This window comes from Haemorhous mexicanus, chromosome 3 (genome assembly GCF_027477595.1).
Source record: "Haemorhous mexicanus isolate bHaeMex1 chromosome 3, bHaeMex1.pri, whole genome shotgun sequence".
Classification (NCBI taxonomy): domain Eukaryota; kingdom Metazoa; phylum Chordata; class Aves; order Passeriformes; family Fringillidae; genus Haemorhous; species Haemorhous mexicanus.
Genome location: NC_082343.1, coordinates 116,248,032 through 116,271,554, shown reverse-complemented (window position 1 = coordinate 116,271,554; position 23,523 = coordinate 116,248,032). Strand labels below are relative to the sequence as shown.

General features: G+C 44.3%; 1 protein-coding gene across 7 annotated transcripts in view; it reads left to right on the top strand.

Annotated features, from left to right (window-relative positions):
* HMBOX1 (homeobox containing 1) overlaps positions 1-23,523 on the top strand; it is a 120,100-nt gene that overhangs the window by 551 nt on the left and 96,026 nt on the right. The window lies entirely within an intron of this gene.

Genomic DNA, 23,523 nt, shown 5'->3' with positions numbered 1-23,523 from the left:
GGCACGGAGTGGCGGCCGCGGAGCCCCCTCAGCCTGGGTGGGTGCTGCGGTTTGGGGGTGTTCGGGTGTTGTTCGCCGCGGAGTTTTGGGGTGGGCTGGTGCGACCCCCGGCGCTCCCTGTCCCGGAGACCCCCGGGGACGGCTGGGGAAGTAGGGAGGCTCCGACCTGCGGGGATGGAGCCGGGTACGGGGCCCCCTCGCTCTGCCGGGGAGGTCTGCCCTGAGTGGGGCTGTGCGAGGGCTCCGGGGGCTCCTTTTCGGGAGCTTTGCGCCGCTGGAGGTCGGGGAACGGGGCTCAGGGGGGCCCCGAACCCCGCCGGCTCCCAGGGCTGCCAGATCTCTCTGGGCTTCGGGAGGTTTTCGGGGAGGGCAAAGGCGTGGAACCCCCGAAGGGTGTCGGTGTGCGGGAGTTTTACGTGGGAACGGGTGGGGGAGGACGAGGACCCGGAGGGAAGTCATTCTCAAAATGTGCGAGGAGAACTTGGGTGGGGTGTCAGACTCTTGTTTGTTTTGTACTTCTTGGGAAGAGGTGGGGAACGGGGGTGGCGGGTGAGTGCTTTTGTGTCCCTTGTCCGGGATGGTTTTGGGTCAGAACGGTTTGACCGCAGGAGCGGTCGGGGGAAGCGGCCGGACATTCTGCTGGAGTGTTTGCCTCAGCTTCGGGGTTAAAACAAAACAAGATGCGAGTGTGTTTAGGTGCAGAATACACATCCGAGCCAGACCCCGCCGAGTTCCTCGACCTCAGTTTTGTCTGATGGGTTCTTTCCTTTCTTTTTTTTTTTTTTTTTCTTTTTTTTTTTTCCCCTAGTTGGTGGAGTGTCTCTTGGTATGTTTGCAGAGCACTTCTTCGGAAGCATTTTGTTCTTTGAGATAGATCTGGAAAAGCCTCGGTTGGACGTGCTGTTTTTTCCCTAGTTCTTTCGTGTTAGGGACAAAAAAATTTGCTGTTTTGGGGGGGTGGGGAAGGAAGAAGGAAGAGGAAATGAAGGCTTAAGCATGTTCGTGGAGTCGGGTCTGTCTCAGTTTGTTCAGGTAACACTGGGAGCGTGATTCGGTGGCTTTTAAGTACAAAATGTTTATGAACAAAAAACTGGGGAGATTTAAACTTTGTAGGGAGGAAAGCGTTAAAGCGATGGCCAGGGAACGCTGATCTGGGAGACTCTACCTACGTCTCCCTGCTTCAAACTAGTGAGGATGGAGGGAAGGAAAAAAAGAAGACGCTGGGAAAAAATACCCCTACAATTTGCATGAATGATGCCATGTAAAATACCGGAGCGAGGAATTGTGCTCTGCAGACGGTTTGTGGGCTGGCGAAAGCCCGAAGTGCTTGCTCGGGTCCCGTGATATGACTCGCTCATTTCTGCAGGGCTCATCAGGTACAGGCTCTGCTTCCTTCCTGGGATGGTGCAGCTGGCATTTGATTTCCTCCATGGATGGGAGAGGAGGAGTCCTGTGCAGTTTTTTTCCCCGAGATGATTGCATTTTCTTTGGCCTTGCTGCACCCTGCCTCATTAGTAGGAACTGCATCTATACTTATTTACCATTATACCGTGTCCCTTGGGAAGCAGGGTGTAGTTTGGAGTAGGTATATATGGATTTATCACTCCTAACATTTTTTTCCTCCCATCGTGCTAAGACCAATTCCGTCAACAGCAGAGAACAAACTTAATTTATTTCTGTGTTTTGCATCTCCCTTTTTACCATTTCTCTTCCAAATTGCTAAGAAAATATCTCTGAGGTAGAGAGAGGGGAGAAGGAAGAATGGGATGGAAAATGTTGCCTGTGCAGGGATGCATTTGTTATCTGCATGTCCGGGGAGCACCAGTCTGGGGAAGGGCAGGGTTTGTTTCTGTATGTGAAAACTGGGATTTGGGAGTGCTATTTTTCCCTTATGTGAAGATTATTCTTTAGCCCTGCGACGGTGACAACTTTTTCTGTCTGGTTGACAGAATTACCCGAGGAGCCTGGGCAGGAGGCTGGGAACAAGGAACTTGTGTTTCACTCCATGCTGCCTGTTCTTCCTCCCCTCGTTCCCTTAGCACCAGTGCAAGCCCCAGAACAGGCATCAGCATTTTTACTCCTGTGTCATCCCACTGTTCTGAGCAGGTCTAGACGACATTGTGGTATGCAGGCTGCCAGCTGGGTTACAGGAATGCTACCCTAGGTGAAACGGCAGGATTTTTAAGGAGGGGTAAGGAAATCTGGGAGAAAATCCTGTGTGAATGAGGCCTGGTTTTCTCAAGAACTGCTTCACTGAACAGTGTCAAGCAACTCCTTGGGTTTATTGACCTTTCTGGGCAACGTGCATCTCTCTAGCATTGTGATTCTGATAATTCCATGGAATCTGTAGCTGCTGTCAGCTGCAGGGAGCTCTTTTTTAAGGCAGTTTCTGTGTGGGTCTTACTGGTCTCTTACAAAGGGATATTAGAAGTTGATAGCTGTGCAGTGTTTTGAAAACTAAATTATTATTAAGTGTTTACTTTATAGTGATAATCCATAGGTTCATGGGAGTGTTTGGTATGTTTTTTCATTGCTGTCTGGATTTGGGAAAAGACTGGGGCTCTGACATTCATTTTTAATACTAACCTGCTTTTTAATAAAATGCATTTTTATTAAGCATGACTGTCAAAAATTGTTCTGTTGTTAACTTTTGGGACAGCTCTTTTTGTGTTGTGTGTCAGTGGGGCAGGGGTGAAATTTGGGTCTTTGGGTGGAGAATTGGGAGTTTCAATGAAACTGAAGCATGAGAAAGGAGGAAGCTGTACTGTTCCTCATAGCAAGGGATCTGGGAACGTGTTTGGTTGTATATGTTCGAAAACAAGTGAATTTTTAGGAAACAGCAGCACATTTTAATCTAAAGAAAGCAACTTGTACTTTACAGTGATTTCTGTGCAGAGCTTTTAAGGACATTACAGAATGACAGGCTACAGTATTGGCATTTGTAGCAAATCTTTTTCATCTGCAAAGTTGAAATCAAAATACTGTCAGCTTAAGAATCTTACTGCAAAAAACCAGATGCCTTTGTTCCTCCTGTCGATAACTTCATGCAGCTTTGATTCTAAAGTCCCCAAAGTTTATTTCATGTTATGCTGATTTTAACAGAGCGGGGATTGGATTCTGCATGCATGTCCTCGTGGGATTGGGCTTTAATTATACCTATGCTGATAATATGATCTTGTGGGTTATCAATGCAGTGAGACCAATACTGTGATTACAGCAGGATTTTTAGGACATAATGAAGAGAATTTGATTTTTTTTGAGGGGAGGTGTCGGTGTAACTCGTAACCCTAAAGCTGGTTTTATTTGTAAGATTAGTAGTAAACTGTATTTCAGCATTCCTGTATTGACTAAAGCTCCCTTCTGACTCCTATTAAATTAGGATGGCTGGGTAGCAAAGTGTACTAAGAGTTTGTATCTGAACACTCAGTCATGCAAACGGGTTGTGTGGTAGCTGTGAATGCAATTCCCAGGGTTAATGCTAAAGATAAATGTTTTGACAAATGCTTTTAATTTGGGGAACAATACAAGCAAGAATGACAGGATATGAAAAGAAGGTGCTATTTTTCGTCTTGCAGGTGGCAAACAAAGGTGTAGAGGGATCAACTTGCCCAGCTTCCTACAGGGAGTCTGCAGCAGAACTCGCAATCAGTCTGTGATCTCAAGGGTTTGTCAGGGCTTTAATCAGTTTTTCTTCCTCCCCTCATTAATTGGCTAGCTTTGACATTTTGAAAATAACAGCTAGAGATTATTTCTCTTTTCTCCAGTTTCAAACTTTATCGCCTGAAGTTTTTTTTTTTTTTTTTTTTTTTTCCATTTTAAGTTGAGCCTTGAAAACACAAGGTTGGAAAACTTGATCTGAGCAGCACCTCCCTGACATATGATACTATCTCCAAACAGCCCCTGACAAGTGAACCCTCTCATTGAAATCATGTGAGGAATTCTATTACTCAACTCTGAAGATCTTCTGGGGGAAAGGAGGTTGCAAACTATTAACTATGTGGTCTTCATTGCAAGCTGGCAGATAAAATGCTCTTATGTATTTGAGGCTGTCATGTGGTCCACAGCCAGAAGTAGAGAATCAGCTTTGTAGTCGCTGACCAACTGAAAATTTCATCTTGTCACTGTGAGAAACACATTTATTTTTGTGTTGTGCCTGCAGATTTCAAGTGAATATATTCCTTTCTTTAAGCATGCTCTTGATTATATCGTTCCCCTCTTAACTGGGCGCTTACACAGCGTTATCCTGTGGTCATATGAGCACGTGGAGAAGCTTTTATCCTTGATAACCTTAAAAAGTCTTTTGGGTTTGGGCAGTTCTTGTTCTTTGCTGTTGCAGTTGGGTTAGGCAGAGGTTTGTTGTTGGTACAGGCTCACTGTGTGACACCACTGAGCTCAGGGCTCATGTCACAGTCCCAGAGCCACTGCTGTGACAATTACAGCGCTGTAAAGCCCGACCTAATCAGGGCTGATCGATTTATGGCCGTAGCTCCTCTGCTGGCCAGAGCAGCACGGCTCCAGAGGCTTCCACTCGATCGTTCTGGCTGAGCCACTGCCCTCCTTTGCTGTTCCATGTCAAAACAATACTTTGTACCTCTGTTGGTAAATCTCTGGAAGTGCTTGACAGAGGTATTGGTGTTTTACAAATGGAGAAACCGAGGCACGAGGGTGAGTGACTCACCTAAGGTCATGGACTGAGGCAGCAGCACTTCAGCGCAGGTGTCTCCTCCCCATTTGTTATATACTGATATACAGTAACCTTATAAGGAATTTATTTGCTGATCATCTGATGTGGTCATTAAGAATATCTAAGTCCAGAGATAATTTTTGATGGTGATGGGAGGATATCCTGCTGACTTCTGTGGCTTGACTCTTCTCATCCTTACTTACTCTGTTATTTTTCTTGCTTTTAAATCCATTATATTCCACCTCCCATCAGGTGAAAAGCAAACTTTCTCACAAGACTGTGAGGGATTCCCTTCTTTCTTGTACTGCTTTTCTTCTGCTTCATTTAATAGGATTTTTTTTGGTGTTGGACTTCTGATCTATGTCAGGAATGCACAGGCATGTCTGTTACTTGTTTTACTTCAGCCCCATGTTAATACAGACACCAGCAGGTTGAACAATTGCTGTTTTAATGTGCTGTATTAAAAATTAAAATAAATAATCTATAACTGGTTATTCTCCCTGTCTGTGTGGAGGTTTCCCTTTCCTAGTTCTGAATCAAAGCTGCAGGCAGAGTCTGAACTTAAAGTCTGCTCTTAAAACAGGGAACTGCTGTAGTGCTCCTGACAGAGTGAGCTCTGCTTTATCTTCCTGTGCAGCCAACCAGGAGCTGTGGAAGGTCAGTTCACTTTTTCCTACAAAATTCCACTCTGAATGTTCACTTCATCATCTCATCTTGGTTTCAGTGCAATTACCAGCCTGAAACTCATTACCAAACAGAGCCCTTCCAGCAGGTTGTACATGAATATACCTAAATCACTTCTGTAACAAGGCTTGACAAAGGTCCCACTTCGTGTGTGTGTCCATGGAATGCTGGCAGGCAGTGCTTCCAGTCTCCATTTGCCCAATGGGTGGAGTGTTGCTTGCAGGGAAGAGTTTCTTCCAGCCTGAGGAAACAAATTTTGACACCTACTTCATGTACAGAGGTGGCATTTTTTTGTTCTCCATATGTATAAGTTGTATTTTTAAGCTTTATTAAATTTACATGAATCCCATGCACTGCTGTGGTGGTAGATGGGATTTTAATGTTGGATTGAGGAAAGAATTTACAAGCCATGCATAAAAATTCTATTAATTATGTTTGGCTCTGCCCCAGTTGAATCTTGCTTGTCCTGAGTTCCTGGTATCATTCTTCTCCCCACTTTTGAACTTAAATATTTAAGAAGTCTTTTTTTCTTTTTGGTTCCTCAGAATTTTTAAGTCCAGCAGCAGGATGGATAACTACCACTGAAACAATAGTGTAGGCTACTCTTTCAGTGGCCTTGTGAACAGCCAGTTTTGTTTTTCTGATAAGCCCTTGCCCTATCAATTGGGAAGTGCAGCATATAGTCATTTCCTGCATTTCGAGCTGCCCGTTCCTTCTGAGCTCTGAGGCAAGCACTGAATCTGCTTTTTGTTCTTGCCATGGCTCGGTGCTACTGATGGCAGCAGAAAGCAGTCAGTTAGTTCATCAAATACAAGTGCTGTTCCTGCTTGGATATTTATTCTGACTTTTACTTAGGACAGTTTCTCTGCCATGATCAGATTCTCTGATTACAATGTCAGCTTTCAGCAGAAATGTCTTTGTGATTTAACTGGCAGCATTTGGGGGTTTGAGCAACTGGGTGTGCAGCAGCTCTGACATGGAAGTGGTGCTCGGGTCTTGGGAAGTTCTTCCTGGCAATGAAATTTCCTTTCTAGGCTCTACCATAGGTTTTATATTATGACCCAGGGCAAACTTTTTGACTTGTCCCTGTTCCAGTGTGGAATATGGAAATAATCCTTTCAGGGCTGTTGAGATGTTTTTACATTTAAGAGGTATGTGGAGATTCTTGGCTGGCTGTTAACGGGTGCTGTTGCTCTTGGGAGTATAGCCCTGGGTGTCAGAGGTGTAGTTACCCAGAATGAGAACTGGTTATCTAAGCTAATACTGATTTTTCGTGGCCCAGGTGGGAGGAGTAAGTAGCTGCTCAGAGTTTGCCCAACTAAATTGCATTACATGTGGTTTCCAGACGTCATAGCTGGTCATTCCCTGTTGTATTTCATCTTCTCCATCTGCTTGGTGGAGTGGTGCTGTTTAGTGATAAGTCTGAAAAAGAGGGAACTTGCTGAACTTGAAACTTATTCCTCCCTCTTTAATTTCCTGGTCCACAGAAGTTGAGTGATGTTAACATATTGGAGATTCATAAAATTTAAGGCGAGAACAGATAATTAAATTGCCTTCCCTGATATGTTTTATATGCTTTGTATCACAGGCCTTTAAATTTTAATCATTTACTCTGAAACTGAGACCAGTAAATGATGTTTGGCTAAAAACAGTTTGAAAGCTTTCCAGCCTTGAGTGTCCATCACTGGTAATTTCAGGCTCATCACTTCTCTTGGTAGTTATAAGAGGCTGATTTCTAATTTGAATTAGTCTAAGTTGTGCCGCTGGTTCTTGTTAGGATTTTCCTGACAAGATTAGAGCCCTTTAGTATCCAGGACTTTCTTGCCATGAAGGTACTTACACTCTGTAATCAAGTTACTTGATAGATAAGGAAACAGAGTTGAGCTTTTAAGTCTCACTCTGAGGCATTTTCTCCAGCACTCAGATCATCCGGTGATTCTTCATGGTCTCCGTTTATTTTTAACATTGTGGAGACCAAAAAGGTGCCTGCTCCAGCCTGTGCCTGCTCCCTACCAAATTCTGAGGTGCCTTTAGCCCTTTTTGCTGCACAGCCACTGAAAGGGTTCCCAGGAGCCCTTTTGCATAGGGAAATCCTGTTCATGAGCCTCGCTGCCCCAGCACTGACATTCTTTACTCAAGTAAAATCTGCCATTTAGTAGTTACAGTCTGCATTTTTTAGATTATAAATTAGCCTTTGTATTCTGATGGGTTTGGCTTTCCTGAGCTAACTTAAGGCAGGTTTTCTGCCTCCTTTCTCCTGCTGTCCTTTCCTCCTCATAATGTCCTGTTGTGCTACAGTCCTGGTGTCACTCACAGATTTTTATCTGCAGTGATAAAAATGTTGAACTGCATCAGACCTTAAATTTAGTGACAAAAAAAAAAAAAATTAGCATGATGCAATCCCAGGAAGTAGATGAAGAAGTGTCTGACTGACAGCTCTCGGATATGAAGCAGCCAGTGTGGGTTTCCACCAGCACCAGAGTACGCTCTGTGCGTGCACTTGACTCTGCTCAACTGCATTTGTAATCTCAAAAGAACAAAGTTAGTCCTTTATCAAGACATTTGCCATTAAAACGTGCTGACTGGCACTACCGGTGTCCTTGTTCTAGTAATTCTTTACTGGGAAAACACAGATTTTTCTTTTCCTCTTCTCTGCCTGGATGGATACCCAGCTTACAGCTTTGCTCCATCCCCTTGCTGAGCTCTGGTGAAATAGAAACATCCACTTGGCCTGGGGTGAAAGGCCTCTTTGGTGCATGGGTTTTAGGCTGATTTAAATGTTCCCCTGCTAATGGATTTGCTGGGAATCATCTTTTATTGCTGGTGAATTAGAAGGTGCTTCATGTGACAAAGACAAGTTGCCCCAGTCTACAGAAAACTATTCCCAGTGGTTTTTCCTTCCACTAGAAAGCTACTGGGGTTTAAATTTTCTTTCTGGTACTTTGTTTGTTTTTTAAGGTACTTTGAGTCTTGCACTTTGGTTGTTAAGAGAAACATCCCAAGGCCTTTTTTTTCCTGGATGTCCTCAAGTGTAAAATGGCAGCGTTTTTGGGGTGGTTGTGGTGCATCTACTGCCAGATCCTGTGGAATTGTGGAAGTGATGAACTTCCCACCTTCACAAGCAGCTACTTCTGAAGACAGTCGTGAATTACCCTTCAGTTCATGGGCATTATTCTCATAAATACTGGTGTCACTCCTCTGTCACACTCAAGGAAATTCTGATTTATTCATAGCACTGTGCCTTCTTGCTTTTTGTTAAAAATGCAGCTGCCTTTGCTTGCTGGCTGTTCCCTTGAATTTCCCTTTTCCTGTCCCAAACTGATTTAGCTTTTACTCCCTCGGTATTGCAGCTGTAATCAGCAGTGCACAGGAATGTTGTCTTCTGCAGGAGAGGCAGTATTTTTGCCATTGGTTTTTAGGATCCTGGATAATGTGGAATCTTGAAACCAAACCTCATTTAAATACCACTAACAGGAAGAAGTAAAATGTGTGGCGTTTTAGGTTAGTGGGTTTTTTTTTTTCAAGTTGGGTGTTTTTAAGGATTTGTTCCCTGAGAAAATCTCTTATTTTCAAACCTGCAAATTCCAGGCAGATAAATTGCAGTGAGGTCGGGCGAGTATCTAAAGTTTGGGATGTCTGCTTCCCTTCTGGCTATCGAGTGGGAAGCTGGCCACAGTGATAGGCTTTGAGGAAAGATTGGGAAGAGAGAAGAAAGGGGAGAGCACTGAGGCACAGGATCTTGGCTGGGGAGGAAACTGTGGAAGAAGCTTTGCCATTTGTACTCCTGCACTCTGAGGTGTGGAAGTGGAAAGGAAGCGATGAAGACCCAAAGCTGTGGAGTTCTGGTGGATGTGGATATTTTATGTCATGGCAGCCTCTGAGCTGAGCCAGCAGCTCTCCTGCCTCCTGGTTAAATCAGGATCTGATTTTCCTGTTCCTCTGCTGTCTTCTTGCAGGAGCTGTTTATTGACTGAAATTGTTTCCATATGGCTGCAATGTAGGCCTTTGATTACATTAAACGTGGTGCTTTCCTGTGGCATTGCAGTGCTATGGAAAGATCGTCCCTCCCCTCTCCCCTTCCAACCTCCCCTTCCTCCATAAAACCTTGGGCTTGAAACATGGAACTTGTTCAGGTATTATCTTCTTTCCCCTCTGAGGCTTGTAAAACCAGAAAACTGGGATCCAGATCTTTTTTGAGTCGTTGTATTTGATTGCTTAGGTGGGTTACCTTGGCGTATAAATGACTCATAAAACAGTTAAAATGAAGATTAAAGTGGCAGCAATGCTAGAACTGGGCCTCCAGGGTGTTAAACACTGAACAAGCAGAAAAGAGTCTGCTTCCAAAGAGGTTTGGGACAGTCCATTTGGATTGTATTTGTTGACACTAATGATCAATTTAAATGCTGCTCCAGGAAGGTGTTAAAATTCCTGTACTCTGGATGGTGGAAGGCAGAGTCCCTGCTTATCTGAAGCCTGGAGGCTATGTCCAGTTAGTGGGAAACAGATCTGTTTCATGGCAAATGGATGCATCTGTATCTTTGATAAGAATAAAAGCTGATTGCTAGCTAAGTTGGCTGATAAAACTAGCAATGAAGCATCTCCTCCTTCTCTTTGTAATTATACCCAAACCTGAGTTTATAACTGGAATTCAAAATCTGTTTTTTTTGTTAAAAAAAGTTATGTTTTTAAATAGGTTAAAGTATAAAAATGCCTTTTTCTAAAGCCTAAGCTTTTTGCTGTAATGCCTCTGTTCTTGTAATGGATTCCAACAGAACCTCAGCATGGTGTTTCTACTGCCAATATCTCAGATCAAGTCAAACCAGTGGAGTGGTGGTTGTCACTCTTGGCTGAGCACATGGAACCAGAGTCTGATGAAACAGTAAACTTGGTTTTTGACAGAAGTAGCCTCTTATGCATGTGCATAGATAATATTTCCTTTATTTCTGTGTATTCAGATAGTTCATATCACAGCCTATTTAATTCAAAACCGAGAAACCATTTGGGAGCTGTAAATGCTGAAATTCTTGTTTTCCTCCCCTAACATAAGGTGGAAAAAAGAACAATGAGGGAGGAGATTCACTAATACTGAAATCTTTCTGTGGAGGACACAGCAAGGTTCAATTCATTTAATAAAGAGAATTCATTTGTTTTCACTAAAGCATTTTAAAATGCAAACCATGTTTCTGTAACCCTTTTATGCATCCTGCACCTATGATGTATCATTCAAGATTAATAAAACTGTAATACATAAAAGCTGGCATTTTAAAATTGTTTTATAAACAGTCTGGCTAATAACCCAGGGTGGAAACTGGAATGCAGGTATGCTGCTCTTCAGGCCTTTGCCTGGCTTGAGGATGAAGCTCCAGATTTTGGGTTTTTGGGTTTTTTTTAAAAGTAGTGGGAAATGAAAGCTTTAGGGGAAGATTTAAGCCCGGAGCACGGGGTATCCAGTGGTGTTCAGAGTGGTGTCAGTGTCAGTCACTCTGAGGTGTCCGTGGCTCAGAGAAAGGCTCAATGAATGTCCCTCAATAAATGTCTCTCCTAATTTAAAGGTGTTTGACTCGTGAGCTGGCAGGTAAAAGGGAGACAGTGACCGTGGAGTTGTCATGGCCATCTCCTCTGCTTGTCCTTAAAGCAGTTACTGCTGTCCAGTGCTTGGAGCAAAGGATGTGGGCACCTTCTCCAAACTGGGATATTGCAAGTCTGAAAACTGTGAGAGCTGCTTCCCTTTAGCCCACGCTGAGACACGACACTCAGGGAGGGTGGATTTAAACCCTTCCATTCTGCTTTGTGTTTCAGCACTGCTACTTGTCCAGCACTTCCAGTATCAGGAGGAATTTCCTCATGGAAAAGGCACTCAGGCATTGGAAGGGGCTGTCCAGGGAGGTTTGGAGTCCCCATCCCTGGAGGTGTCCCAGGAAGGGCTGGATGTGGCACTCAGTGACAGGGTGGGGATGGGGCACAGGTTAGACTTGATGATCTCAGAGATCTTTTCTAACCCAAATGATTGTGGGATTTTTTTTTTTTGTTTGTTTTGTTTTTTGTGGATCTTTTGTTGGATGGTAGACACTGTGGGGAGAAAACTTCTCACAAAAGAGTGGGGATCCTGCAGCTGGATGCCTGCAGATCCTGATTTATCTGGAAAACCTCTCTACTCCCTCCCTGTTCTGCAAAACGCTGTGGGAAAGGTAGGCTGGAGAAACCTGTATTTTCTTCTGTCCCTCACACAACCCACTGGCTATGTGGGAGCAGAAATTAAGACAAGGACATTTAATTTTAAGTGTTGTCATCTTCACAGAAAGTCACAGTTTATCTTTCCTTCTCCCTGTCACAGAGCTTGTCTGTGCAACTTCTTGCACATCAGAGCTGCTTTCTGCTTCTTACCCACTGCATGACCAGCTGAAACAAAAATAAAGCTTCACTGCTTTGAGCCCCTCCAGAACTGCCTTCAAGGAGCAGCTTTACACTAATGAAGTTTAGTTGGTTTGCCAGTTACTTTTCAGTGATTTCCAGAACTGCTGAAACACAGTGAGTTGGTGAAGGCTCTCTTGTGTATTTTGTGTGAGCTCAGATATTTGAATATGGAGTAGATGAGTACTAAATATCTGCAATTTCCATTAAATTTCGATATCTTTAAGGGATGAGTCCTTAAAACAAGCTCTTACTGACGTTAGAGGCAGTGGGATTGCTCTCTGTTGGCTCTCACAAGAACTGAACTGGAACTATATTGTGGATATTTTGTTTTTAATTAGCAGATCACTGAATTCTAGGTCCTTTCGTATTTAAGAATAATTAATTCTCCATTGTTTTTGCTTCTGACAGACCTTTACTGTCAGCCTTCCAGAGGAGACATTGGCCTTCCCTCCAGTTATCTGACAAAACAATTTACTGTGAGCAGCCTTCCCCCCACCCCTCATGGCAGAAATTTGCCTCTGGTGTCTTCCTGGGTGCTGTTTCCCAGCTTTGCTTTATGCTCTCCATCTCTTCCACATAAAACCTGCACAGGGATGGGACTGAAACACTTAAAGTCCCCTTGCCCACTCCTGAAAAATTCCACAGTGCTGGCCTTCCAGTGAGCAGGCTGTGTTACATGTCTGCAAATCACTGGATGAAGAGGATGATCCTTCAGTTTTCTTCTAATGAGAATGACTTCTGAGAAGGCTGCAGGCTCAGGGCCATGCTGCCATTGCAGTATTATCAGTACATTTTGGCTGCAAATGTGATTTCTTTTTTCTTTAATATTAAAGGGAGGGGTTATGACTTCTGAGCTATAATTGTGTGGAGACATTATTTGGGCAGACCTCCTAAACTCTCCTGCATTAATCTGGATGTGCTGGATACAAGCTCTGTGCTCTTACAGCTGCTGAGGAGAGTCTTGGGCTGTGACTGGTGTTTGCAGAAAGCAGAGAAATTGCAAATGACGTGTTTTGATGCTGCACCTTAAGTTTCTCTTGCCTGTTTTCCCTGTTATTGTCGATGGTCTTTCTTTTGTATCCATTCCTGTACCATTTGCAGTCACAGTTCCCAGTTCTAAATTTAACTTGAACCCAGTTTTGACTTGACTTTTTGGTTTTGGCCTTAGTCAGCCACCAAGCAAAAGTGATTTAGCAACATTCCCTCAGGTTTCAGAAACGACCCTGCTGGGCCATGCCTACCCCAGGGCTCTGAGGCTGCTGGTCTTTGTAGGAAGATGTATTTTTGTAGCCCAGTCATTACCCCAGCACAAACCTAAATCCAGGTGGATCATCATGTTCCTGCACAGTTATTTTTGGAGCAGGTTGCACTGGAAAATTGCACTTAAGGTGGGGGTTAGGCTGGACAAGCTCAAGAGGTGCTGTCCAACCTCTGCAATTCTGTGGTCTGTGCAAAGGGGGAAATTAAAAACTGATAATTTTCATGGAGATGCATCCTTGTGCTTTTCATCTTGTCCCCTGTTCTTTCTCTCACCTTCTTTTTGAAAAGGAGAGCTTTTAAAGTGTTTTACTGTAGTTCTTAAAGACATCAACTCTTACTGGATTGGACACCATGGCTGGCACAGGGGAGACTTAAAATGCAGTTGTTTAATTGGCATTTTACATGGTAGACTTTGAAAGTGAGGATTGAGTGAGGCTCCTGCTTTGCTGCTCTGTTTTTGCAGGGCCGCAGTAGTACAAAAATAAGAGGGTATGTCCTGAGAGTGCTGCCTGGAGCTGGTTCTGAGCTGCAGCACCACAGGGCTATGCAGGTTTGTAACTCTGCATTTGGGCAGCTGTAATGTAATGTTTATGCAAGAATTGCAAAACTCAGCCTAGGAAGTGAGATCAGTTAAGATCAGGTGGAAGAAATGTGCTGTTGGGTCAGATCAGAAGTTTGCCTAGGCTCTGGCACAAGGCTGGATAGTGCAGTGGTGGATGCTGAAGAGAGCCTGGAAGAACAAAGCAAACATTTGACCCCTCCCCAGCACATCCTTGCAGCCACCCTCACTGTGTGCTGCAGATGTTCTGGCTATCCCTCCTTTTCCACCCAGAGGGAGGTCCAGATGTGTTTGATCCCAAGCCATGTCCATTGCAGTGTTTTCCCCTGCTGAATGTCCCATTCCTGTAGGCCAGGTAGCCCTTGTGAAGGGAGATGTTAGTTCAGTTCCTAGTGAGAAAGTGTCCTTCATTTCTGATTTAACTCACCTTTTTTTTTTCCAATTTGGCTTCTTCCATTCTTTTTGTTGTCTATTTCTTTCAGTCCCTGTTCAGTCCTGTGCCAGTTTAGGCATGAACAAATAGAGTATTTAGGCTCTGTGAGCTGGATAGTGAGTCCTTCCCATTCCCATCCTCACCGATGTGTTCACAGGGCTGTTTAATAACTCTGGTACTTTTTTCACATGGAATCAATTGGGAGAACATGGATGTGTAACTTCAGGATCTGACTGGAATAAGGGATAGTTTTGCTGGAGGTGATTTGGGGAGTGTCCAAAGTTCTGAGCCAGCAAGACCCTGCAAGTGCTTACCCCTGGCAGGGAGGGAGGGCAGGACACAGCTTGGATTTCTGATGGATACAGAAAAACACACCTGGCTGTGTCTGGAGTGGCACAAACCCTGTGAATAAGGGCAGGGAAAGATTTTTCTTCATTTTGGGCACTCTCCAAACATCTCTTGGACCCTCAGTTACTGTTTAACTCCAGCTCTGTGTACTCTTCATACACAGGGACTAAGTCTGCTGTCCTTTAGAAAATGAAGGTTTTTTCTGACCTGTCAGTGCCTTTTTGGTGTGGATGTGATTGCTGTTTGCCTGTCATTTCTCTAACTTGTAAAGCTGTCTCCAGTGTATGCAGTTTTATATCCCATTAGCTCGCTCTTTCTCATCTTATCACACAGCACTGTAATCATCTGTTCTCTTTCTACCCCCAAATGCTGGCTTTAAATACTGTTTTCTAAAATCCTTCCTCCTAAAAACTGCTTCTGTGTGACATTTCCCTTGCATACAGTGATATATGTAAGACTTGAACAAAGAATTTCATATTTATTTCATTGTAATTGTTTTTCTAGATAATGTATTTGATAGTTGTGCTTTTTGGAGCCTCCTAATTTACCTAAAAGGTTATTTTTTATAGGGGATGTGTAAACACAATGTTCAAGTGCCGTACAACCGTGGTGATTCTTCACTGGGGGGAAGGAGCTGAAAGCAAAGGAAGTTCTGTGAGTTGTATCACTGAAAGTGCAAGGGTTAATGTTTTTTTTCTTGCCAGTTGTTAAGTCTGTTTCCTGCTTTTACTTTAATGTCTGCATATAAAAAGATTTTGGTTTCTTTGTCCCCTTGCACTTGAACTAGAAACTGAAATCTATTTGTGGTGCATCGTAGAGAAGTTATTTTTTTAGTACTTTTGGTTTAACAGTTTCTCTGTAGAGAAAAAAAAAAAAAACAGATTGAGGCATCCTTCCAGTGAAATATAAAATGAGAGGATTGTGATATCTGAATTTAGCAATGCCTCTGCTAATAGGACCAAAGATGACAAACCAGATTGAATAGTCCCATATCCCTCTGTTTTGGAGAGAGCCAGGCTGAAGAGAACAATCTGCAAATAAATAGCTGAGAATGACATTTGCATTTCTCCTTGTAAGAAGTTGGTAACAGTTCTACAAGGAATGGATTGGAAATGAGTTTTCTTAACCTGTAATGAGAAGGGAGCTTAAATTTCATTGCTGCTGAGGATTTCTAGCCAAAGATTTCTGTTTTACAGCTGTTATTAAAAATTTATGGGGCAGCTCAAGATCAAAGCAAATATATATTCCCTTTATTATGTAAACTTGGTTTTGTGCTACATATGCATTGCATCTATATAGTTTAGGCAGGATTTTTTTGTTGTAGCAAAGGCAAACAGCCTTTACGTGGTGCAGTTATATCCCAGTGACTAATGGTGGTCTGATTCTCTCTCTTCATTCCTTATTTCCCAAGTAACTCAGGTAACTGAGGTTCTGCACTTGCCTTGTTTCCTGGTTGAAATCTTCTGTACTGTGCTTCATACTGAGGTTTTGTTACAGCTTTTTTTTCTGGTGTTCCACATAACTCAGGTTTAGGTTTCCCACTGGTGTGCTGAAGGACTTCCTTGGACTACCTTTCACTTCTTAAAGACCAGACCTGAAAATATTTATAGAGATGTTTAACCTTACGGGGTGGATCACCCCACAGTCAGGGCTTTTGGCTACAAGAGGTTTTCAGGAAGGGGTTGGCCTGGCTTTTGTGCCACACTCCAGGTACTGGGCTCCTTATAAATGCCTTCTGTTCATTCATAGTTCTTCTCTGAATATCTTCTTCTTGCCCTCCATTCCCACCTTCCTGCATATGAAAGCAAGCTGTCAATATTAGCATCTTTTATCAAATTTTTGGAGTGAGACTTTTTTTTACATGTTAGCTTTGAGAATATATTGGTTGTCAATCTCAAATTTTACCAGGACCTGCGATCTCATTTTCAAAGTGAAAGCTTAGACATGAATCCTGATGGTTCCAGTTGGAGAAGATAACTGGAAAACCTAAAAACACAGGATCATTAAGGTTGGAAAAGACTAAAGAGATCGAGTCTAAGCTGTGACTGATCCCCACCTTGTCACCCAGCCTAGAGCTGCCACATCCAGGCCTTGCTTGGGCACCTCCAGGGATGGGGACTCCAAACCTCCTTAGACAGCCCCTTCCAATGCCTGACCACCCTTTCCACGAGGAAATTCCTCCTGATGTCCCAACCTGACCCTCCCCTGGCACAGCTTGAGGCTCTGTCCTGTTGCCATGTCATGGTTTCGGAAGGGCTGTGGTTGCTGTACTCAAGCATCTCATGGAGATTTACACATTCCAGTTCTTTTTTGGTTTGTGCTCCTTGTATCCCACTTCTGTCCCACGTTCCCAGCTGCCTGGTGGTCTCTGAGCTCTCACATGAACTGCTGGGGTTTCAGCCCTGGATGCAGCTGAGCCCTTGGTGTGCTGCTACTTTAAAGCACTGATAGAATATGGGAGGGAGGGAAGGCAAAAATCTGAAAAGCTGCTGGATCTTAAAGATTAATCAGCCTGGTTTAAATAACAAGCAAAGCTACAAGCAGCCTTTTCTACCCAGCGTGCTTTCTTCCATTGCTTTTGCAAAGTTGTTTCTCCAGGGGAAGATTTCAAGCTCCATAAGACTTGTGTTTTTATATTAGTGTCAGGACAAAGGCTAAGATTATTTGTGTGAATATGTACAAACAATTCCATTACCTGGGGTTCCTTTCACGCTTTCTCCCCGGTGGAATTATGGCCTCATATTGCAGGATGGTGGATCTATTCCTGTTTGTACAGATCTGTATTTACAAACTCGGGCCAGGGAGCTCCTGTGCATGAGCTGAGAGAAGGAGAAGTCAGTGTAAATGACAGCCTGTGACACAAAACCAGCACTATTTAGAAACATAATGAAGGATATACAACAGTGCTCTCACAAGAGGGGTGCAGGCAGACCTAGGATTGCTGTAACATGGGTGGTTTGTGGATTTTTTGTCTTTTTTTTAATTTGAAGAGCAAATACCTCCACATCTGTGAACAGCTTCCTGCACCCTTTTAACTCACAAAGATTTGATTCGGTTTTGCAGCAGGGAAGGGAGTGATAGGAGCAACCTGAAGATGGGGGCGATTCCCAGAACACATCATCCCCCAACTCTGCATTGGCAGAACTGGCAGCCCCTTCTCTCTTTGCTGGGGCTTTTCAGTTCCTCTCCCTCCTGGGTTTGTCTGCTTCCCCAAGCAGGCTCAAAGAAGGGTTGTAAAACTGTGATGGGGGCAGGGGGAGCAAGGGAAGCAGGTAGAAATGATAATTTATTCCTTTACATTTTCTCCTCTTTTCCAAATTGATTACCAGTTGTGCTTACAAAGCACCATTTACAACAGAAATCAAACCCGAGGGGGTCTCGTTCAGATCTGGATCAAACAGCAACTTTCCATATTGGTGGTACTGACTTGCTGTCTCTTGGTGGACTGTAAGGTATTAGGAAAAGGTCCCTGAAATAATTGCAGCAAATGTGAATGTTCTGTCTCCTGGGCACGTTCTCAAGCGCTGTCAGTGTTGCTGGGATTGTCTGAGAAGCAGAAGCGATGCAGGTTTTTATCAATATTTGTAATTAAGAAAATGTTCTGGCTAAAATGGTGAGTGGTTTTATGAATCTGCTGTGTCTTGTAGTATTAGTGAGATACAGGGTGGCCCGTGGAGCTGTTTGCAAAAAGTTGGACTTTTTTAAGGTTGAGAAATGTGATCTCAACCCAAGGCAAAGGGAAGAAGTGTTGTACACAGCAGCCAAGGTGGACAGGACATCTAAGGTTGTTGTCAGACCTCTTTGTGCCTGTGAAGCTGATGTGTTTTACCATCATCAGAGGTTGAGATGAGACTGAATAATTTGGAGTATGCTCTGCTGATGGAAATATGTGTGTATATATATATGTATATATGACTCACAACTGAAAGTGTGTATTCATTCATTGAACAGCATTTGATACAAGATCAGAGTTTATGTTTAGAGAGATAAAACAGCTTTTTAATCTCATCCCATGAAAAGCAGAGTGAGAAAGGCAAGAGGGCAGGTGTGGGTCACAGGGAGCAGCTGGAAGCTGGACTGGATGGACTGGGAGGACTGGTTGTGGTCCTTTGTGGGACAGTGGGGCCCAGGAAAGTGGTGCTCCAGCATTCTGCCTCTGTGCCAAAGCAAAATGTCAGCAGTGATAAGTGATGGAGGGAAAGATTTCGTGCTGGTTGGACATTTATTAGGAAGGATTTTTGCCTTAGAGAGGCTTAACTTGTGATATCCATCAAAGAGTGGTTATTAGATCACCTGGCAAGCAAGAGAAAATAAGGAAAAACAAGAAATTGTGTTTTCTAGCACTCGCTGTCCTGTTGCTTCTCTAGTCATGATTTTTTGGGGAAAATTGTTTTTGCTGAATAGTGGATTCTCAGACAGGCAGTTAAGGGAGAAGAAGACTATTGCTTTTATTTGAAACATCTTGGAAACGAAACAGTCTTAAAGGCAACAATAAATGTTCTGGCATAATGCAGACTAAACCATCCTTAAAACAAGTCTATATCCATCACTCTGATATACTGGAGTCCCAGTCTGCTGATTTGATGTCAGGATGATGAATTATGACCTTTTATTATTTATTTATTTCAAGGTTTAGTTGCAGACTTTATAAAAACATAAAGTAGGTCTGGATTTGGTTGTGAGGTTTATGGAATGGCTGGGAGAAGCCTATGGTTTTGAAGCACAAGGGGGTGGCTTCTTTTCCTGTATTTGGGTATATTTTATATACACCCAAATGCATTTGTATTTACATAAAATTTATTTATATATACACACACCTTATACCGGGTGAAATTGCAACCAGGTGTCAATCACTTTTACTTCTGTACATGGCAGTGGTTAGAGGTCAATTTGTGGGTGTTGCCTCCTGTGCTCAGCAGGGCTCCTATGTGTGGAGACACAAATTTAAGCTGATAGGGAACCAATTTCAGATGAAGCTTGCTGAGGCACTCACAGTGACACTTGGGTTGTGCAGATTTATTTAAATTGCTCTGAGGTCTGCTTTAATCCTTCCAATTTGTGTAGACAAGGCCATTGGAGAACATCCCTGAAAATACCCTGCAAGTGCTCTGCACAGTGAACACAGTGCTGCAGTTCTCCCAGGCCATTTCAGTGCTGGGATACTATGGGATGTATCCAGACCCCATGGCCAGCCCTGTGTCCCTGCAGATGTGGCTCTTGGCATGCAGTGCTGCAGTGTTCCCCTGTGCAAGGCTGTGCAATCATGGAATGGTTTGGGTGGGGAGGGGCCTTAAAGCTCATCCCATTCTACTCCCTGCCATGGGCAGGGACACCTTCCACTATCCCAGGTTGCTCCAAGCCCCATCCAACCTGGCCTTGGACACTTCCAGGGATCCAGGGGCAGCCACAGCTTCTCTGGGCACCCTGGGCCAGAGCCTCCCACCCTCACAGCTGACAATTCCTTCCCAATATTCCACCTATCCCCGCCCTCTGGCAGTGGGAAGCCATTCCCTGTGTCCTGTCCCTCCATCCCTTGTCCCAAGTCCCTCTCCAGCTCTCCTGGGGCCCCTTTAGGCCCTGGAAGGGGCTCTGAGCTCTCCCTGGATCCTTCTCTTCCCCAGGGGAGCACCCCCAGCTCTCCCAGCCTGGCTCCAGAGCAGAGGGGCTCCAACCCTTGTAACATCTCTGTGGATTCCTCTGGACTCTCTCCAGCAGCTCCACATCCTTCTGCTGTTGGCCCCAGGGCTGGGGCAGCTCTGCAGGTGGGGTCTCACCTGGGAGGGGCAGAATCTCCCCCTCCCCTGCTGCCCACTCTGGGGGATCAGCCCAGGACCTGGGGGGCTTTGGGGTGTGAGTGCACCCAGCTGGGTCATGTCCAGTCTCTCATCCACCAGCCCCCCCAGGTCCTTCTCCTCAAGGCTGCTTTATATTTAGTCAGATATGCATGGAGAGGTGGCACATTACCACCATTATTTGTTTTAAAATAAAACTCTCAAACGGCTCTCCTGACCAAAAACCTCAAGTTTTTCATCCTCTTTGAGTTTGCCAGTGTGGCTGTTGGAAACATCTGGCCTTGGCTTGTGATAGTGTTGATGTCTTATCTTGGTGTCTCAAATAGATCTGATAGGAAATTTTATCGATTGCCTTATTTCCTCATTTAGACTAAAACTTTCTCTACTTCTTGACAGTGAGTAAATTTCCCCCTAAATTTCTTGACATTGCTTTTGCAGCTTCCTAGCATGGGAGTGACCAACTCTGCTTGCTCACAGCAGTTTAATAATTTCTCAACAACTTCTTATGCCTGTTTGAACATTTCCTTTATACTCCATGTGATACAAAACTCATGCCCAACCCCTTCTAGTTCATATTTTTAGAAGTTATCAGAAAAAGTGGTTTGATTTTAACTTGTGTGTTTCTTTGTAAAGGAAGGAAGCATTTGTTTCCTCAAATATACTCAAGAGCCAAATTCCCCTGGTTGTCCTGTTGTCTTCTCCCAGCATTTTCTTTGCTCCCCTTCCCTCAGCTGCTCAGGGCAGAGGTAGGACTGTCTCCCAGGGAGATAAGATCCATGAAATCCATCCCAGAAGTTCTGTTCCTCCAATAAATGCATCCCATGGATGTTGCATGGACCTGAGTGTGGCTTCAGAGGGTGGGGATTGTACAAAGTTAACGCTGCAGCACGTGGATCAATGCGAATCAAAGTGGTTTAAAGAGCAGGCAGGAAACTTTGGTTTGAATAATTGATCCTTCCTTTTGTTTTGCACTTGTATTTCTTGGGCTTTGCTGAGAACTTCAGGGGTTTGTAGCAGGTGTCAGGATGTAACCTGAGCAATTACATTGCTTCCTATACATTTATTACATGCTGAATTAGAACATGGTTAATCCTGCATATTTCCCAGCTGATTCCTATTTAAAATCGTGTCAAGCTCCATTTGGATGGAAACTAATTCAGTTGAAAGTGCAGTTTTACTTGATGTTAAGGCTGTGTTACACTTCTGTCAAAATACAGCTTTTCTTCTAAAGTACATTTATTAAATACAGTGAGTCTTGCTAAGCTAAATTTCACCTAATTTCTGGTTACCTTGTCCTTCAAAACCATAGATCTGGCAGAGCTCATCAACTTACCTTATTTTTATTCCTCATTTAAAAGCGAGAAACTGTTTTTCCTGCTTTCTGAATTCCCAGCTGATTTCTCAACTTTGAAAGCAGCAGTCATTGAACTGAGCTAAATAAGCAAAGTAAAAAGAAAATGTTTGTTCTTTTATACTTGCAGACAAGGATTCTGCTTGAAAGATGGGTTGGCACTTCATCAGACACTGGTTCCCAGTGCTTACCAAGTGACTTCCACTGCTTCACTGCCTTGAGATTCTTCTCCCTTGGAAAATTTTTGCAAAATACGCATCTTAAAATCGTTTTTCTAATTTAAATTATTTCAATTTGGAAAGTAATTTTCAAGCTTTTATTTTTAAACTGCATGACTCTGCAGTGATGCAGATGCACCTTTGCTTGTGAGTATTGCAGCTGTGTTTGTGAAGTCAAGGGCACGTGTGGCAGCAGCCCCAGCCCTGCTCCGTGGATAGCGTTGAGCTGGATGTGGGATTGGCATCGTGCTGCTGGCTGGGGATTGGTGAACACACAGCCCAGCACTGCTGTGCCTGCTCTAGGACCTCCTATCCCAAATTTGGGTGCTCTTCTGAGATCAGCCTCTCAGTGGGATGGGGAACCAAGGACTGGGAAGTCACTGAGTTATGGAATCACAGAGTGATTTGGGGTGGAGGGGACCTTAAAGCTCATCCTGTGCCATCCCCTGCCATGGGCAGGGACACCTTCTACTGTCCCAGGCTGCTCCAAGCCCTGTCCAGCCTGGCCTTGGACACTTGCAGTGACCCAGAGACAGCCACAGCTTCTCTGGGCACCCTGTGCCAGGGCCTCCCCACCCTCACAGCCAACAATTCCTTCCCAGTGTCCCATCCATCCCTGCCCTCTGGCAGTGGGAAGCCATTCCCTGTGTCCTGTTCCTCCATCCCCTGTCCCAAGTCCCTCTCCAGCTCTCGTGGAGCCCCTTTAGGCCCTGGAAGGGGCTCTGAGGTCTCCCTGGAGCCTTTTCCAGGCTGAACATTCCCAGCTCTCCCACTGGCTCCAGAGCAGAGGGGCTCCAGCCCTGTCCAGCCTGGCCTGGCCCAGTTCAGGGATGGGGTGTCCATAACCTCCCTGGGCACCCTGAGCCAGGGCCTCACCACCCTCACACAGAGAGGTGATGCTGTCCTGCAGCTGCAGAGAGGAAATGTCCCCTGCTGGACACTCAAACTCTGGGTGTTGCCCAGCTTTGAGTATTCCAGGGATTTTTCCTTGAGGGGAAAGACCCTGCAACTGAGAATGTATTCATGGCATGTCTGGACTTCAAAAATACCTGAAGTGTTTTCCATTAAGAGCTAAGAGTGAGCTCTTACTGTAATGTCTATGTGAAGGCCTTCACCTGTTTCAATGACAGGATTTGGTTTGACTTCTTTGTTGTTCCTGCTCTGAAGTTTTTAAGATGAGTCTCTGGAAGACTGGTGGGAAGGAACTTCCTGAATTGTTCCAGGATCCACGTCCACGCTGGTGCTGCTGGCTGACAGCGCTCTGCTGGCTATTTTGAGCTCGTTTATCTTTGTAGATAATGCTTGTCCTGGCATCATTCGTTGCACTCCTTTAACTTTTAAAGGCTCTAAATGTGAGTTCTACTTCTGAATCCTTCTTTTGTGCTCACGTGAGACATTAGAGGCAGCAGCAGTATGGAATCATGGGATGGTTTGGGTGGGAGGGGACCTTAAAACTCATCCTGTCCACTCCCTTCCTTGGGCAGGGACACCTTCCACCATCCCAGGTTGCTCCAAGCCCTGTCCAGCCTGGCCTTGGACCCTTCCAGGGATGGGGCAGCTTCTCTGAGCATGTCCTTTTCCTAAAAAAGCAGTGGGACTTTGGCAGGTGGCAGAGCTGTAAAGGTTAAAATTGGAATTACTGTGTAGAAGAATAATTTCTTATTCAGAAATGGTTTAACTCTGCTGAAGGCAAGGCAGGCAAGTTTCCCTGCAGTCTCTTGAGCAGGAGCTCTGCTTGCAAAAAGAGCATCCTCAACAGATGCAGCTTCTGTGCAGTAGT